Genomic DNA, 17,598 nt, shown 5'->3' with positions numbered 1-17,598 from the left:
ATTTACTAACATTTAAAGGTCACCTCCAATTTGAGTCTGGATTGGTTGCGATTGCAGAAATATTTTTCTGCTCAGGCCTGTCTCTTCTGCAGCTATTATACAAGTGATCACAGTGAGACATCCATCATGTGAAAATGAACAAGGGTATTTTTTTGCGGTGCTTGTTCTTGAGATATTGAACCTCTTGTGTATATCAGCAATAGAATACACACTGATGAGCAGTGGTTTACAAAAAGATTCCGTTCATGACAAGGCTGTGAAAACTCAAGTGTGATTCAATATCGAGCTCAATGAGATACTTTTGTGAACTATGTTCACTGATATTGACTCTCTACTCCTTTGTACTCAGGAAGAGACAAAAGCGTGAACGTCTATCTCTCAGAAAGACTTACAGTTTCAAACAATGTAAAATTGATCATTTTAGTTGGATGAATTTCTTTTTTTAATATGACTAAATGGTATGTTTTATTTCTTTCCAGCATTTCAAACAAAATATTCATGGGCCATTAAACCCATTGCTTCCAAAATTAATTGGCATATCTAACTCCTGTATTTTACTTGTTGTTCTGCTTTCCTCTTCTCACCTATTCAGCATGACGTATACACTTCTATATTTCATTTTCTAGTTCTGATGAAATAGTTCATTCCAAGTATTAACATTTCTTTGTAATTGGTGAGATTTACATTATATGCCTCGGAATTTGTATTTTTATTGCTGACTTTTGGCATATATGGCTTTTCCCTTTCACTAAGTTTAACACTTTTACAAATTATTTTATTTCTGCTGCAACTTTTTTTAAGTATTCTGACTTGCCAAAACATCAATGTTTTCCAAGAGAAATATCAGTAGTTAATTTAGTACAATAAAGCACTGATTCCTCATTCCAGAGTCTCCTGGAATTTTTTATGCTGAAAAAAGTGAGTTTTGACCTAACATCTCAATAATGAAATGAAGCTCAATATGCTAACATACGGATTCCTGATGAAAGACTCTTGCTCCTTGGATTCTCCTGCTCCTCGAATGCTGCCTGACCTGCTATGCTTTTCCAGCACCACACTCTTGACTGATCTCCAACATCTGCAGTCCTCACTTTCGCCTCAATATGCTAACATCCAACATTGAACATCTGCAATGCTGCAGAATATTTCTTGGGCAATCAAAAACAAGAGTTCATTTACCAGAACCCTGCCTGTGGGGACTGCTTGAACCTGCTTGTTTGAAAATTCTGGTCAACATTTTGCTGGATTTATCCAAAATCAGAACACCAGGACTCATGAATCTCAATCTCTTAAAATCAATGCAAAACTGTGGAAACATGAACTTAAGACATGATTTACGGTTCTTGTATTTCTGCAGCATGTTACACACTTACAGGGCATTTCAAAGTCCTTCACAGACAAAGCAATACGTTTGAAGTACATTTGCTACTGGTACTTAAATAACATCAACGAAATTGTACAAAGAAAAGTACCACAATGATGATTTTAATAACAAGCATGTTCTAGTTTGTTGATCGAGAAATGTATTTTAGCCAAGACATTGGGAGGACTCCTAGTATGCTGTTAAATAACCACAAGGAACCTTTAATACTCACCTGGTCAGGTAGAAAATTGATCTAACATACTCAGAAGACAGTATTCCCTTGGTACATTTAATTCGCTTTCTGGAATTAAAGTCCTTCAGTAAGGTGGGGTTCCATAAATGTAACATCCTATTAAGCTGTACGCATGCCTGACTGTGCAACAACCAGAAAACTACCTGGTAGGCCACTGATAAGCTATTTAATTTAAGACACTTGCCTGTGTGCAGCCAGACAAAAATAAAAGGCATTGTACTCTGAAATGAATAGGTTGTTCACAAAAAGATGAATGCATGCAGCTGCACAGTTTGCAAAGACAAAATAAAAACCTGCAACATAGCAATGCAGAGCTATACTTGACAGGACCTCTACCATAAAGCTACAAGGAGTGCTGGTTGTTAAGAACACAATCATGGAAGATGTTAGTAGCAGAGTGTAACTGCCACCAGAAAAAGAACACAGGGGCCTCGGCTAATGCACTGGGACATGGGTTCAAATCCCACCACAGCAACTCAGGGCAGTTTAAGTTCAATTCATAAATCTGGAATTAAAATCTAATCTCAGTCATGAATTCCAATTGTCGTAGAAACCCAACTGGTTCACAGATGTCCTTCAGAGAAGGAAGTTTTGCCATCCTTCTCTGGTCTGTCCTGGACGTGATTTGAGGTTTATAGAAATGGGATTGGCTCTTAACTGCCTTCTAATGAAAGTGTCACTCACATCATTCTATTAAAGACTTGTTTTTAAATCGTATTTGTCCTCAACAAACCTCCCAGTGCAATTATAGGCATTGATGCCTTAGAAAATTACTACCATCAAGTAGTGGGATGGTTAGAAATATCGTTAGTTTTGGACTAATACACTTTGTAGTTTAAAGTATAGGATAGGCTTCACTTGAGCTGGTCTTGCATTGAAACCAATTCAGGTTGGGCAAAGAAAATACAAGTAGCTGTCATGCTGCCTTTCAGTTTACAATTGAACTTCTTTCCACAACCTTGTCAACTAATGTTTCTCATGAGAGTCTGCTGGTGGATTAGAATACACAATGTATCTTTATGGAAAGGACATCTTGCTTATCAATGATGAGCTGCAAAACAGTGTACCTCATGTTCTAAAACTAATAGAATACTTCACATAAATCACAGATTACAAAGTGAATCAATCAAAGTCACAGGCTCTCATTTTCTACTGGGTTGGAATATACTTCTTCAATAGGTCTTTTCTCATGAAATTGTCAGATATAAATAATTTTGGAATTATTACCCAAGGAAAACAAAATATTCCCAAAAGCGTAGCTTTTGCGAGTTAAACAGTCACCTTTATATCAGGAGGAAATTATACTTACATCATTCCAAAAGAACATTAATTCTTCAGAGTACGTCACAAGGGCAAAGGTGGATTATTAGCAAGAAATGAAGGGGGAAGGTAAGAGATGCTGTGCCAAGGTTCAAAGCTTTTCCTTTTAATGGAGGATTTTAAAAGGAACAGAGAGCTGCAATAAGTAGAAGCTGAGGTCAGTATATTGTTATGTCAGGATATTTTCAAAGGACAGCTCTGATACTGGAGCCTACGGAGCATGAAGGTGTAATCCAGAGAGTGGACCAAAGGTACAAAAGCAGGGATAGTGTTGAAGACTATTTTCCACACAGGTTGGAGTGAGGCCACAGAATACAGGAAAACCGAGAAGAATTATATTCACTGTTGAACGTAGAGTTGCTGCGCTTGGGTAGATGGTTGAGCAATACAGAAGTTGCAGAGCTATGAATTGTTTGAGGTTTGTGATATATGGAAATAGGAAAAGCTGTAAGGCAAATATTTCAGTGGCTACACAAAACAATGGAAAAGAAGCAACAAGAGCTTGAGCAGCATTGACAGTCAAGTAACGAGTTTAGATTATATCAGATTCCCTACAGTGGGGAAACAGACCCTTCCGCCCAACAAGTCCACACCGACCCTCCGAAGGGCAACCCACCCAGACCCATTCCCCTACACCTAACACTATGGCCAATTTAGCATGGTCAATTCACCTAACCTGCACATCTTTGGACCGTGGGAGGAAACCAGAGTATCCGGAGGAAACCCATGCAGACACGGGGAGAATGTGCAAACTCCACACAGACAGTTGCCCAAGGTGGGAATTGAACCCGGGTCCCTGGCACTGTGAGGCAGCAGTGCTAACCACTGAGCCCCTGTGCTACCCTTGGTATTCTTGTCCATTTAAATGATAGAAGCCCAATGGAGGGAGGTTTTAATGCCTTCAGTACGTTGTATAAACCAGCAGCCAAGACCAGAGGTTATCAAGTCTCAAGCCCCAATAGTTATTGGAGGTCAGTCATCTCAGCTCCAGGACATCTCTGCTGGAGTTCCTTAACATAGGTATTTTTTAATCAACCTGTACCAAGATGTTGTGACACCTCTGGAGCAGATGAGAATTGAATCCAGGTCTTCTAGTCCAGAGGTAGGGTCACCACCACTGTGCCATCTAGCCAAGACCAGTAGAAAATGGTTGATCAAGTCCCAAGCCCCAATGATATCCACATTCTACTGTAACCTAACTGGCTACTTCATTATCTGGGGCTGTGAAAAGAGTTATACACTAATAATTAGCAGCCACAGCTCCACACTCAACTTTTGGTGAGTGGATGTAATTCAGAATTGAGCAGCTGAAGATGATTGAGTTGAGGAAACTTATGGCACCTTGCAGCGATAAACCAAGGGTACAATGACCACCTAACAAAGAACTGCATTTGCATCAAGTACAACTGCACTTACTGGACACTACCTTCACTCCAATTCATATTTGCCAATACTTCATTAACTTCCCCTACTTAAATACTGTCTTGCTGTCAAGGATACTTGCTACTCTTGCATTCCATTTGGTATACAACTCTTGGGTCCATATCTGCATCAAGACCAAGATTAGGCTGAAGCTAAGATGTTCTGTCAGAATTTGACTGTGCAGCTTAAGAGTTTAAAAGGATTATGTCTGCCATTGTGACACCACCTTCCAAACATGAACACAATCATGATGGTGGAAATCATGACCATTTCATCTGTGGTTCATCCATTGTTAAGAGAATTCATTCAAGCTCTTTCATGTGCAGTAAATAAACAACCACAAAAGGAGACCAAAAGTGTAAAGACTCTTTTGTCAAAACAAAAATCAGCAATATTAAATAGTTACAATTTCAGGAACGAAAGTGTAGGGTGTCCTAAATGGATTCTATTTGAGTACTGAACGAGGGAGATAGTTTGATAGATACATAAAACACCAAAAGCTCTTCTCCCAGCTCAACCCAAATCTTAGGACAAACCTGTTGGTCAAGAAAACATTGGACTGCAGAAAGTATGCAAAATAATTGAGACCACATGCCTCATATTTGACCAAAACAACGATATGCAGATCAAATTCTTTACTAGGATTAAATTCTAATTGTGTGGTCCAAGGTTCTATACCCTCAATTGCTTCTGCGCCAGGCTGGTCAGAGTATCCTTCAACTCCACAGTCCAAAAATGTGCAGGTTAGGTGAATTGGCCCATGCTAAATTGCCCGTAGTGTTAGGTGCAGGGGTAAATGTAGGGGAATGGGTCTGGGTGGGTTGAGCTTCAGTGGGTCGGTGTGGACTTGAAGGGCATGTTTCCACACTGTAAGTAATCTAAATCTAAATCCTGGGCCTACCAGGAACCAGGCTAAGGGTAGCAATTCCTGCAATCATTTGCGGGAAGGAGCCCAAGATGTTGGTGCCCTTTACACCAGCAGAAGTCAGGTTTTGCTCCAATGCTTGCCAATCAACGTTAATATTTGAGAACAAACTTCATATTCTTCAAAGTTTTGCTTTAATGTCAGGCAGTTTTTTTTGTTTTTCCCATTGGCAGAGCATGTTTAACCAACAACTTCAGTTTAAGGTCATATCTGAGTTTTGCATGTAATAAAAACTTGGGAGGAGTGTTGAAAGGCAACTGAGACTTGAAGAACTGGAATCCAGCAAACCTTTAGGAGATAAGGAGAAAAAAGGAAAGGAACTACTTTTTAGTTGCCAAGAGAAAGTTGAGAAAACAAAACTGGAGCAGTTAATTGCATCCCTTACCCTTTTGTGGTATAACAGCAACAGGTGTAATAATCCAAGTTCAAAATTTTTGAATGCATGCCAAATGAAATTTGAAATTGAATTGCAACTGTATGAGTAACATTGAATATACTGAATAGAGTGGCAGGAAAATAAATACTGGTTTAGTGACAAAAACAGGACCTGTTCAGGTAATATTCATCTCTCGCATATCCAAACACCATTACCATTTGGCATTATTTCACTTTTGGAGGATTCTTTTAAATTTAGAAAAATAGCTGTCAACTTTCCTATTTTATTGATTGAGTTTGTTTTCATCAATAAGAGATATATATAAGAGAACTAAAATTTACATTTTAGACACTCACTAAGCACATCCAATCAGAAACAAGACTAGTAAAGCTCCTCTACTTCAGAAAATCTTGAGAGCTTCCTTGACTGTACTTGCATAGTGTTTTCACTTTACATATAGTGATCTCACTAATTATTTTATGCTGAATTGGAAGCAAATTATCACATGAACCTATTCCTACCAGAGATGGGTATCAACCTACAGATATTCACTTCAAGTGGATGCAGTAGAATAGTCATGTTCCAGGACGAGAGATGAGAACTAACATCACAACATGACAATTCAAACTCAGCTTTAGAAAATCTAGAAATTGTATCATGCAATTTTGTAACAGTTGTAATGAGTTTACGTATAATATTCTAGAGTAACTAGACCATTGTCAAATAATTTTGTTCAGCAAAATGAAAGTTAAGTTTCAGCTCATCTTGGAGTTGATGTAAGAGAAGCTGCCAGATAGTACTGCTTAAGACCAGCTGTGGGAGTGCAACTCTGTCATTGGCTTACATGTGGAAACTTGTTGTGGCAATGTTGTCATATTATGGGATACTTTGTGACATGTCAAACATTATTGTGAGAAGTGACGCTATCAACAAATTAGCCCATAAGGCATAGTGTCGTACAATTAGCCAATGTTTTCCTTTACTTTCTGGTTCTTCACTCACTCCTTTTCTAAAGGTTGTGAAATCGGCTAGGATACAATCTGAGGCAGGAGCAAGTTTGTTGGTATCTCACTGAATTGTTACATTGTATCAGACTGAAATTGGCATGTTTCATGATGCATGGCATTGGCATGATATCAGTATGCACATCATGAATGACCAATTAATTTAATGTTGACATAAAGGTTGCTGGATATCACTGACAAACAGAAATTGGTTAATATTTTCAATAATGCCAAAGGTGCAAGTGTTAATTTGTGATCCTCTCCTGTTCTGACTGAAATAAGCCCTCTCAGCTTTAGAAGTATTGAATCCATCACTAGTTTACCTGCATAGCTAAAGGCCGGGCCATCCAGTGAATAGTCACTTAGCTATCACAAGAGACTGAAGTTAATAAAGCCTTAAACGTGCAATCTGTGCTCGATTTTATTTCTATGCAATGAAATTCAGTATGAGATTATAAGATAATTAAATGTTTGAGATATCTGTGTTAGTTTACAAAATCTGCAAAGAAAAAGTCGAACATTCAGCACTAAACATGGTGTACAATTAGCATTTGCTGTGTTCGTTAACTAAATTCTAAAAATACATGTGGAAATTTGAACCTACAATCTCTCATTTTGATCAATTATCCCCAAGGTATTTGCTTGGTTAGTTGATGAGTCACTCAACCAAATTTACTGAGAAATGTTGGTGGAAAGATATGCTGTTATCAGGAGCTAAGAAATCTGCAAGGGGATCCAGATCGGTTGAGTGAGTGAACAAAATCTTGGAAGATAGAGTTGAACAGTCACTGGAGGCAGTTCAAAAGACATTCAAAGGGCTGACTCCGAGGATGAAGGGGTTGACCTATAAAGAATGATTGAACAGGTTATGCCTTTATTTGCGAGAGTTTACAGAATGAGGGGTGATCTCATTGAGATGTACAAGAATCAAAAGATGTTTCCTCAAGTTGGGGGGTCTTAAACTTGAGGACCTAGTTACAGAATCTAATTTCAAACCGAGATGGGAAAGAACTTTTTCTCCCAGAGGATAAAAAGTGTTGTGATGCTTTACCAGAGAGATGTGGAGGCAAAACAAGATATTTAAAAAGGTTAAGATTTTTGAAATATCGTGGAGTTAAGAGTTATGAGGAGCTGGCACCAAAAAGCATTTGAGCCTGGGGCAGATCAGCCATGATTTTGTTGAATGGTGGGCACGCTTGAGGAGCCAAATGGCCGATGTCTGCTCCTCTTTCCTGTATTCCTATGTTCACGCAGATTTGGGTCATCAAGGTTCCAACCCCAAGACAGCACTTGGAGTACACACATTCTGGAGTGAAACATCTGTGCAGTGTGAAGGGAGCATTCATTAATATATGTGGACTTCTTGGGATGCAACTTATTTCAAAGCTTAATCCATCTTTATTTATTCGCTATTCAAAGTGAATTTGTCACATGAAATAAATATATATTTTTAGGACTAAATGTCCCAGCAATAATTTTGTGTCTTAATTCTAAATTAAGACTATGTAATCTAAAAAAAAAATCAGGTTGAGACAACTCATTTTCAGTACAAAAAACCCTTCAATTATTTACAGCAATCTGAATTTGATTGGTTCAGGTGGGTAGTTAGATTAGATTAGATTAGATTACTTACAGTGTGGAAACAGGCCCTTCGGCCAAACAAGTCCATACCGACCCGCCGAAGCGTAACCCACCCAGACCCATTCTCCTACATTTACCCCTTCATCTAACACTACGGGCAATTTAGCATGGCCAATTCACCTAACCTGCACATTTTTGGATTGTGGGAGGAAACTGGAGAACCCGGATGAAACCCACGCAGACACGGGGAGAATGTGCAAACTCCACACAGAGTGTCGCCTGAGGCGGAAATTGAACCCGGGTCTCTGGCGCTGTGAGGCAGCAGTGCTAACCACTGCGCCACCGTGCCGCCCCAAAGTCTCATTAGAGTCTCATGGTAATATCTGAAGCTGAGCCAAAGCTATCCCAGTTTCCTAGCCAGCATTCCTGCTTAAATCAACATCCTCAAATACAAATTACCTGGTCACTCCGCTCATTATTATTCGCGTTAATTGGTACGCCCAAAAAGACCGCTGCATAATCACTGAACTTGTTAAGTTAAAAACCAGTGTTAAAAGTCAAAATACAATGAAAAATATATGGGGTCATGATAGAAACAACAGGGCAGGTTCCAATGGTCTTTTCTTTTGGCAGAGCTGGATTTACACTATCAATAATTCTTATAGATAATGGTCATGTTACAGATAAATATGTTCAGCAATGATCTCTAAGTTATGAAAAGATTGTCAGAAAACCTTGGAAGGTTTAGATATGTTCAAATTTAAAAGGACCAAACAAAAAATCCATTCAAGGATGATTTAAAACAAAGGTCTTTGTGATCCCGATCCCTGATGCTTCAATACTTGAATAGAATCGTGGCAATTTACTTAAAGCCAGCTCAAGAGACAAATCAAAACCAGGCTACCACAGGCCACTCAACCCAACATCCATTCTGAAAAGTTGCTCGAAGGAATCATAAGAGATGTCTTTTAGAAACAGGTGGGGCATGGAAGTGCACATTAGAAATTCACAGCATTTTCTGAAAATAAATTACGACAGCCAAATGAAAATTAACTCTTTTTTAATGGAAGCCATGAAGGCAATGGATAAGGGCAATCCAGGAAGCATTGGCTATATTGCTATTATCCTCATTGAGACCAGCAACATTTTGTTTTATTAAGTGACAGAGAAAACATCCCAGTTATTTACTGAAAGAATGAAGCCAGTATATTCCAGTTTAAAACAAATGAATTTTTACTGTGCAAGTGTCAAACAAAGCAAACATGAGATCCTATCCTAGTAACCAGGTTTACAACAAAACCAATAATTAACACATTTCAAATATGAACAGGCAAATTGCACTAATATAAATTATGCATTAAATGGCAGATAAAATGAGGGCAGGTCTTAGAAATTGGCTCGACAGACTATATAGCTTACGCATAATCAAAACCAATTATCAAGTCCTTCAAAGCTCATCTTCCTCACAAAGTGTTTCAACCCTTCTCTGAAAGGATTTAGCTGAATCCTGACAGCTGCACACAACTAACCAACTACTATGGTTACGGACTTTCCAAGTAAGGCACATTTTTACAAAACCTCATGAACTCTGCTGCTGTGGGCCAAGATGCATGAATGTTATCTTAAAGTAACAAACAACTGCAGCAAATATGTAATGGTCAATTCTCAGTTTGTGCGTCTTGACTGCCTCCTTCAGCATTTCTGTAATGTACCCCTGGGATTGTACAAGCTCTGATGGCTGTGTGTCCAAATATTTGGCATGAACCAGTTTCAGTTCCCAGAAATGCTGGTTTCCAAACTTGCTTCTTTTCTTGTTTTCCCTTTTCCATTAGTTGCGTCTTAAAAGTTCCAGTTTTGAAACCCTGGATTTTATTGTGACCTGCAATTCCAGAAAGCCACTGACAAAATACTTCACTTTAAGAGTCTTGAGTGAAATTTAGACAGGTTGAGTGAGTGGCCAAAAAATGACAGCTGCAGTATAACAAGTATGAAGTTGTCCACTTCAGTAAAAGAAATAGAATGGCAGAATATTACTTAGATGGTGATAGATTAGGCAAGGTTTAAGTAACAAGGAACCTGGATATTTTTATACACCAATAGGCAGATGCAGCAAGTGGTCTGGAAGGTGAAATAGAAATTTGGTCATCACTGCAAAAAGGTTTGAGTAAACTAACAACAAAGTCTTCCTGCAGCTGCACAAATCTTGATGAGACCACACCTGGAGTAATGTGTACAGTTTCTATATTTAAGTAAAGATTTTCTTGCTTTTGATACAGTGCACCTGTAAGGGACTAGGCCAGACCACTCAAAACATTATTGTTTCGGTAAATGTACAGTGAAAATTACCCGGAGTATGTTAGGTTGACTACCAGATTTTAAAACAGACAAAAATTTATTCACAAAATTACGGAATGAAACACAAAAAAAAAGAATATAGAACACCCACAGAATTCAGTCTATCCAGACTTAATTATGCTGTTTCAAAAATACACAACAGTTCCAATATGCAAACCCCTCAAACACAAAACAAGAAAAAAACAACAGGTCATTTCGATTTTCTTATGGAAGTTAATTCAATAATTCATCCAGATTTTTGACAATTTGCTCATTGTCGAATTTGATTTGAGTAATGTCCAATTCAGAATTCTCTGAACTTAGTTCTTCCTTCTGTGCTGTAATCATCAACACCTTCCCCTCTTCCTACCCTGTCAAAATACCTTTTGAGCATACTCACATGACACACTGAGATTTCTTCCTGTCTGGAGTCCCTATCAAGTAGTTCACCTCAGTCAATTTCTTTTTGATTTGATAAGGTCCACTAAACCTTGCTTTTAAAGGTTTATCTATTACTGGAACTAACACCAATGCCTTATCCACAATGGAAAAATTACAAATTTTTGATTTCTTATCCACTTCTTGTTATATTGCATGTGGTGATACTTTTAAATACTGTCTAGCCAACTCCCCAGCTCTATTTAGTTGTTCTGTAAAGTTTGAGTCAAAAATTTTAGTCCAAATGGGTGATCTCTGAATTCTGACTTGCTAATTTCTGCTTAATCAATTTTAACAGTCCACTTACTTCATGCCCAGAAATTAATTCAAATGGACTAGACTTGGTCAATTCATTTGGTATATTCATTTGGAACTCCCTTACCCCAATCATATGAATAATCCTGACTATAAGCCCTCAACATGGTATGTGGTGTTTGATGCCACCTTGCTAGCGCTCCCTGCGATTCTGGATAGTACGCAGTAGATTTGAATTGTTTTATTCCCAAAGCTATCCATAACCTCCTTGAATAGCTTGGATGTGAAGTTTGACCCTTGATCTGATTGGATCTCGATTGGTAGCACGAATCTAGTACAAACTTTCAGTAATTCTTCGACAACCCTTTTAGCTGTGATATTATGTAATGAGATTGCCTCGGGAAATCGAGTCAATACTTCCATTATTGTCAATAAATAATGATTCTCACTTTTTGTTTGAGGTAGGGAACCTATGCAATCAATCAAGACTCTTGTGACAAGTTCCTCAAAGCTGGAATTGGTATTAAAGATGGAGGTTTTATTACTGCCTGTGGTTTTCCGAATAGCTGACATGTATCACATGTCTGGCAAAATTCAACCATCCTTGTCTTGTTTAGCCTGTGCTTTCCTCATTTCTAAATGACCTCCAAGTGGTAGCTCATGCGCCACTCGTAGCACCTCCTTTCTAAATGTTAGTGGCAAAACAATTTGATTAACTTATCCCCATTTCTCATGTGCTTGAATGTGTGATGGTCTCCGCTTCCTCATTAAGATATCATTTGTTAAGTAATAACACACAGGGATGCATTCACTCTCCTTTCATGTGTATGCCTTCTGATACAACTGGGAGAAAGTGAGGACTGCAGATGCTGGAGATCAGAGCTGAAAAATATGTTGCTGGAAAAATGTGTTTCTGCAAAAATGTGTTTCTGCTGCGCTTTTCTGATAGAACTGCTTAAAGTTCTCATCTTTCTGCTGTAACTCAATAAGCTTAGAAGAGCTATAGATACTTGCAGGTTTACCATTTTGATTCTTCTCTGTCCCACTTACCTGATCAAAAAAGTCTCAGAAAACGTTATGTCAGCTTTCTTATCTGTGCCTTTTCATCTCTCCTGCTTCAACTTGTGACTCTGTAATCTCATTTAGACACAATCTGGGAAGACTCCTGGATAAATATCCTGCATTTCTTTTGCCTGCATCTCCACTGGATTTTCAACTGGAGTAGGCATCATGCCACTTGTAATTCAGCTAAATCATTTGCAAGGACAAATTGTATTACTGGAGCTGAGAGTTTGCCCAGTGTTCCTACCACAAATTCTCCACTCTTCTCGGGACACTTTAGCCTCACTTTACATAATTAAGCGCTTTTTGACTCACCGTGAATTCCTGATACCAGTGTTTTTCTGGCAATAGTCCTTCAGGAGTACATATCTCCTCACCCTTCACCATCACAGACTGAGAGGATCCTGTGTCCCTTAATACTGTAACCTCTTTACCTGCTATTTCTGGACTGTGCGAATAAACTTTACCCTTGCATGCATATTTTTTAAGCAGATCAGGCAACCTCCGATCAACTTGTATACTCTGAGACAGTTGTCTAACTTCCCTTGTGCTTTTTATTACCTGTCCAACAAGACTTCCAAGCTTGTCCTGTTTTCTGACATCTGGCTTTCTCCTTGCCCACCAACACTGATTTCACATGGCCCACTTTATTACAATGAAAACACCAGAGTGGTTTTAACTTTGTTCCCTTCAAGGGTTTCCTTTTTACCATGTGGTAAGTTATCCTTATGATCTTCACTGAGATCTGACTTTCCCTTTCCACGTGAGGGTTTCTCTTTGCCCCAACTTCTATCCCTTATGGACTGAAATCGATTCTGGAAGCTAAACCGTATTTTATGGACCAGCTCATAAACGACCACTTCAACTGCTAACCTTGCCATTTTAACTTTCTGCTCTTCCATACTGGACATGCTTTCAACCTTCTTCTCCATCTATTTCTGCTGACTTCCCTTTATAAAAGTGTCAGTTTCTGAAGTTCAAACACGCTCTCTTATTCTTTCTCTTCCGCTAAAGCCCCTCATTCTCTTTCTCATCTGCTTCTAATCGTAACTCAAAATGTTTCATTTCTGCTGCCCTTACCTTCCCTCGCCTCTAAATCAAGCTGCTCCATTTGCAATTGAATTCTTGTGATCTCTGTAGAGCCTGATGGCGTTTCCAGCAAATTTAAATGCTGAGCTACTGCTGAAATTATCTCTCCTTTCCTCACAGAAGGAGGCAGCTCAGAATGCAGCTTGTCTGCTAACTCCTGCAGCTAGTTCTTATTCACCTCTGGTAAAACTTCCAAAGTCACCTCATCCACCTCCGGAAAACTCTTGGTGACTGAAAGAGCCATTGCTATCCCAAGCTTTGTCTACCCTACCAAACTAACACCCAAAACAAAGACATGAGCACCTACCACTTGCTGTTTAGACCCTGCAAAGAGCCATCAACCTGTTATGGACTTGGCCAGACCACTCAAAACGTTTTGAAGCTGGCAGCCCACACTGTAACTTTGCTATTTGTTTCGGTAAATGTACAGTTAAAAATTACTTGAACTAAGTTAGCTCGGTTGACTACCAGGTTTTAAAACAGAAAACTTTATTCATAACATTATGGAATCAAACACAAAGAACACAATAAAGAATACCCACGGAACTCTATACAAACTAGACTTAATTATGCTGTTTTGAAAATACACAACTCCCAATAAACAAAAATGATACAAAGGCTTACAGGTTGAAGTTAGAAGGACAGAAGGAGATAGAGTCCAGTAGCCTGTTTCCACACAGCCCACTGCTGAACTGACTAAAACAAGACTTCAGCTTTTAGGACTGACCACTCCCCTTTTATTATGCAGGTTACTTCTAAAACGTGAAAACTTTGGCCTAAAGTCTCATTTGTTTATGTATAAACAAAAAGGCCTCCCAATCACCCTTTTCATCTCCGTACCAAATCAGTCGATTCGGAGCCCGGATTGTTTTATGACTCCTCTGAGAAAAACCTAAGAGGCAACTTTTTCATGCAAGGGATGGTCCATGTTTGGAATGAGCTGCCAGAGTAAGTAGTGGAAACTGGTAGAATTACAACATTTAAAAGGCACCTGGATGGATTTATGAAGAGGGAAGGGTTTAGAGGGATTTGGGCCAAGTGCTGGCAAATTAAATGAGATTAATATCTGGTTAGCACAGATGAGTTGGACTGAAAGGGTCTATTTCAGTGTTGTACATCTCTATGTCTCTATGACAGATCTTATGACTTGATGTATCGTAAGGAGCAAACTAATGGATCAGTCCATAGTTTAATTAAAGCAGCTGAATATTATCAATAACCTAAGTGACTTGTCTGAAAATGCCCACTCTCATCTGATCTTGGTAGCTAAGCACACTCAGGTTTGATTAGTATTTGGATGAGAAACCATCTGGGAATACATGGTGCAGTGGAACTTGGGTGCCGTCTTGTGACTCTGTGGTCATGTCTTGGTCCCGAGACAAAGATGCTCAGGTTCAAGTTCCACCTAGTAGAGAAATGTGTAATAACATCTCTGAACAGGTTGGTTAGAAAAATAGGTTCAATATTTCAAAAAATAGTGTTTAATCACAGGACTCTTGTGGCACAGTTGTATTATCCCTATCTCTGAGCCAGAAGAGTTGAAGTCTTATCTGCTCCCGAAGTGCGTAATAGCATTTCTGAACTGGTTGGTTAGTAAATAACTCTTGTGTAATCATTCATGAAAAGGCAAGTTGTGAAGGGTCATCTGAATTGCTTTTGAATACATTTGACTAACATTGAAGATGGTGCTGCGCATCATAGATTTATTTGAGACTTAATAAAGTGTACGAGAAGTGATTTTTCCTTCTTGTAATTTGCTATTGTCAGTACATTTGAGAAAAGCATGTGAAACAAAGCCTGTTTTTTTTGCTACAGAGCACAAACTTTTCGTATTGTTTTGTTGTTATTCACCTTTGTATTTTAACTAATACCAATCTTCAGCAACAAACATATACAACATTATCTTCATTTATAAGGGGACAGCTTCAGCCTGACAATACTTGAGGCATCATTGACAAAACGGATAGTTGAGCTGTCCCTGGGCATATTGTAATGTTCATGACTTTTAGCATTGACTGTGCTGAGATTTTCTACCCCCACAGGTTGTGGCCAAGACACATTCAAGCTTGCATAATAACTGTTAAAAAACATGACAAACACTGCATGCTGATAAAAGAGAACAGTATGGAAGCAACGCACAAACATTAATATGCCTGGGAAAGGTGGAAATAGGGATTTAGGGACTGTCAATTGCAACACTTCAGTTATTCTTCTGGACTTTCATTGAAATGCTTATACCAAAATCCTGTAATTTGAAAAGCAATGCAAAACATGTCTGCAACACAGAGGCTTCACCTCCCAAAATGAAACTGAAATTCACTATGCACCACACTACTCTAGGAATCAACGTATAGATGGAAGTTCAAAATGCCTTGCCATGATGGATTGAGAACCGCTCGAGCCTAACTGCTCCAAAATGATTCACTAAGTTCGGGAGGGGAGCAGGCAAGGCAAGAGAAGTGGAAACAGTTAAAGGTTCTCTGTAAGGCATTCAAAAATCTTTATGGCCTTTTCTTTGAGCCATTTACAATTAGTACAGCTTAAACTTGTGATTGTAGCACATCGTAGATGAAAATAAGATCAAGCCTTTTCAACAGGATTCACTTATATGAGATAATGAGCATGGCTCAATGCTCCTTGTTCTGTAAATACAAAACGTAGCAAGGGGAAAAAATGTACATACAATCAAGGCATGGTATTTTATACACCTTTTTAGGAGCAGGATACCCTAGCCATGTAATATGTTTGAGCACCTTGAGGCATCTTGATGAAAAGGCATTAAACAAATGCCAATTATTGATTGCATTCAGCTTTATGCAAATATTTTTTAAAAAATAAATGGCGATATGCAGATAAATCTGGGTATCCTTGCACATAAATCAAAACAGAAATTCAAGTACAGCATGTGTTTAGGAAAACAAATGGAACATCATCATTCATAACAATGTAATTATATAAGGCTTTGTAGAGGTAACATTTGGATAACAGAGTACATTTTTGATCATCTTACCTTAGGAATGAGACATTTGCCCAACAGAGAGTGGAGGAAAGTTCACTTGATTGATTTTTGGGATGGCGAAGGAGGAGCAAATGCCTAGGCATGAAAGATTGAGTCGACTAGGCTTTTACTTTCCAGTTACGAAGAATAAAAGGTGCTTGTATTGAAGTGTCTAAAGTTCTTAAGCGGCTTGACAGGACTGCAAGGAGTATGTTTTGTCAGACTGTCATCTCAATCATTTAAGACTGAAACTAAGAGAAAGTTCTTCAATCAAAGGATTGATAACTTTTGGAATTTTCTACCTCCAGAGACTGTGGATATTCAGTTACAAAGTACATTGAAGACTGAAATTTATAGATGTCAGCTCAGGAGTTGAATCAAAGGATACAGGGATAGTATGGGAAGCTAGAATTGAATAGGAAGATCACCATGCCATTAACGAATGGTGCAGCAGTTATGAATCGCCAACTCTTCGTATTTTTCATCACCTTAATTAATATTGCTATTTCGGAAAAAAAAATTAAGAGGTGACTGAAATCTCACTCCATCTCAAAAGGCAAGGTATGCCACCTGCACTTCACATGTGTGCATCCTGTGTGGTGCTCTCTATTGTTCCTTTAGCGCCTGATGAACAGAAATGAATGAAAAGTTTGGCCAAAATAGTATTTACCTTCCTGAAGTTTGTACAGAAAATGCAAATAGCAGAGTTTTTAAGTTGTCCACCAATAAAATAATTCAAGTCCTGGAATTATGCTATTTAAACATTCATTTCTGAACTATTTAGTGTAGTTATATTGAAGTATTCCCAGTTGTACTAAGTAGTTGTATGGTACCGAAGAACCAAGAGTGGAATTGCAGTCATACCACATCAAATGACTTTAAACACACTTTAACAAACGTAAGAACTTGAAAGACTAACAATTTGCTCGATTATTGGATAGTGTGATTTTACGATAATGTATCAAATGCTAATAGCTAACAGTATAATCCCAATGACAAAAGATTTGCGAATGCAAACATTTCCTTCAAAAATAAGCTGGTGTTCAAGTAGATAACAATTTAATGTCCTATGCATGTTTGGTATTGTTATCAAGTTTGTCCAAGAAAGAAAGTTGACTATCCATCAGCAGAGAGTGAGATTTGAAGAAGATAATATTCAATGCCATTTAGTCAGTGCT

The 17,598-nt window shown here is 38.4% G+C and overlaps 1 protein-coding gene across 2 annotated transcripts in view; it reads right to left on the bottom strand.

Moving 5' to 3' along the window:
• Positions 1-17,598, bottom strand: part of chchd3a (coiled-coil-helix-coiled-coil-helix domain containing 3a) — a 231,951-nt gene that overhangs the window by 60,219 nt on the left and 154,134 nt on the right. The window lies entirely within an intron of this gene.

This window comes from Chiloscyllium plagiosum, chromosome 23, assembly GCF_004010195.1.
Source record: "Chiloscyllium plagiosum isolate BGI_BamShark_2017 chromosome 23, ASM401019v2, whole genome shotgun sequence".
Lineage (NCBI taxonomy): Eukaryota > Metazoa > Chordata > Chondrichthyes > Orectolobiformes > Hemiscylliidae > Chiloscyllium > Chiloscyllium plagiosum.
This window is presented reverse-complemented; position numbering and strand designations above follow the sequence as displayed.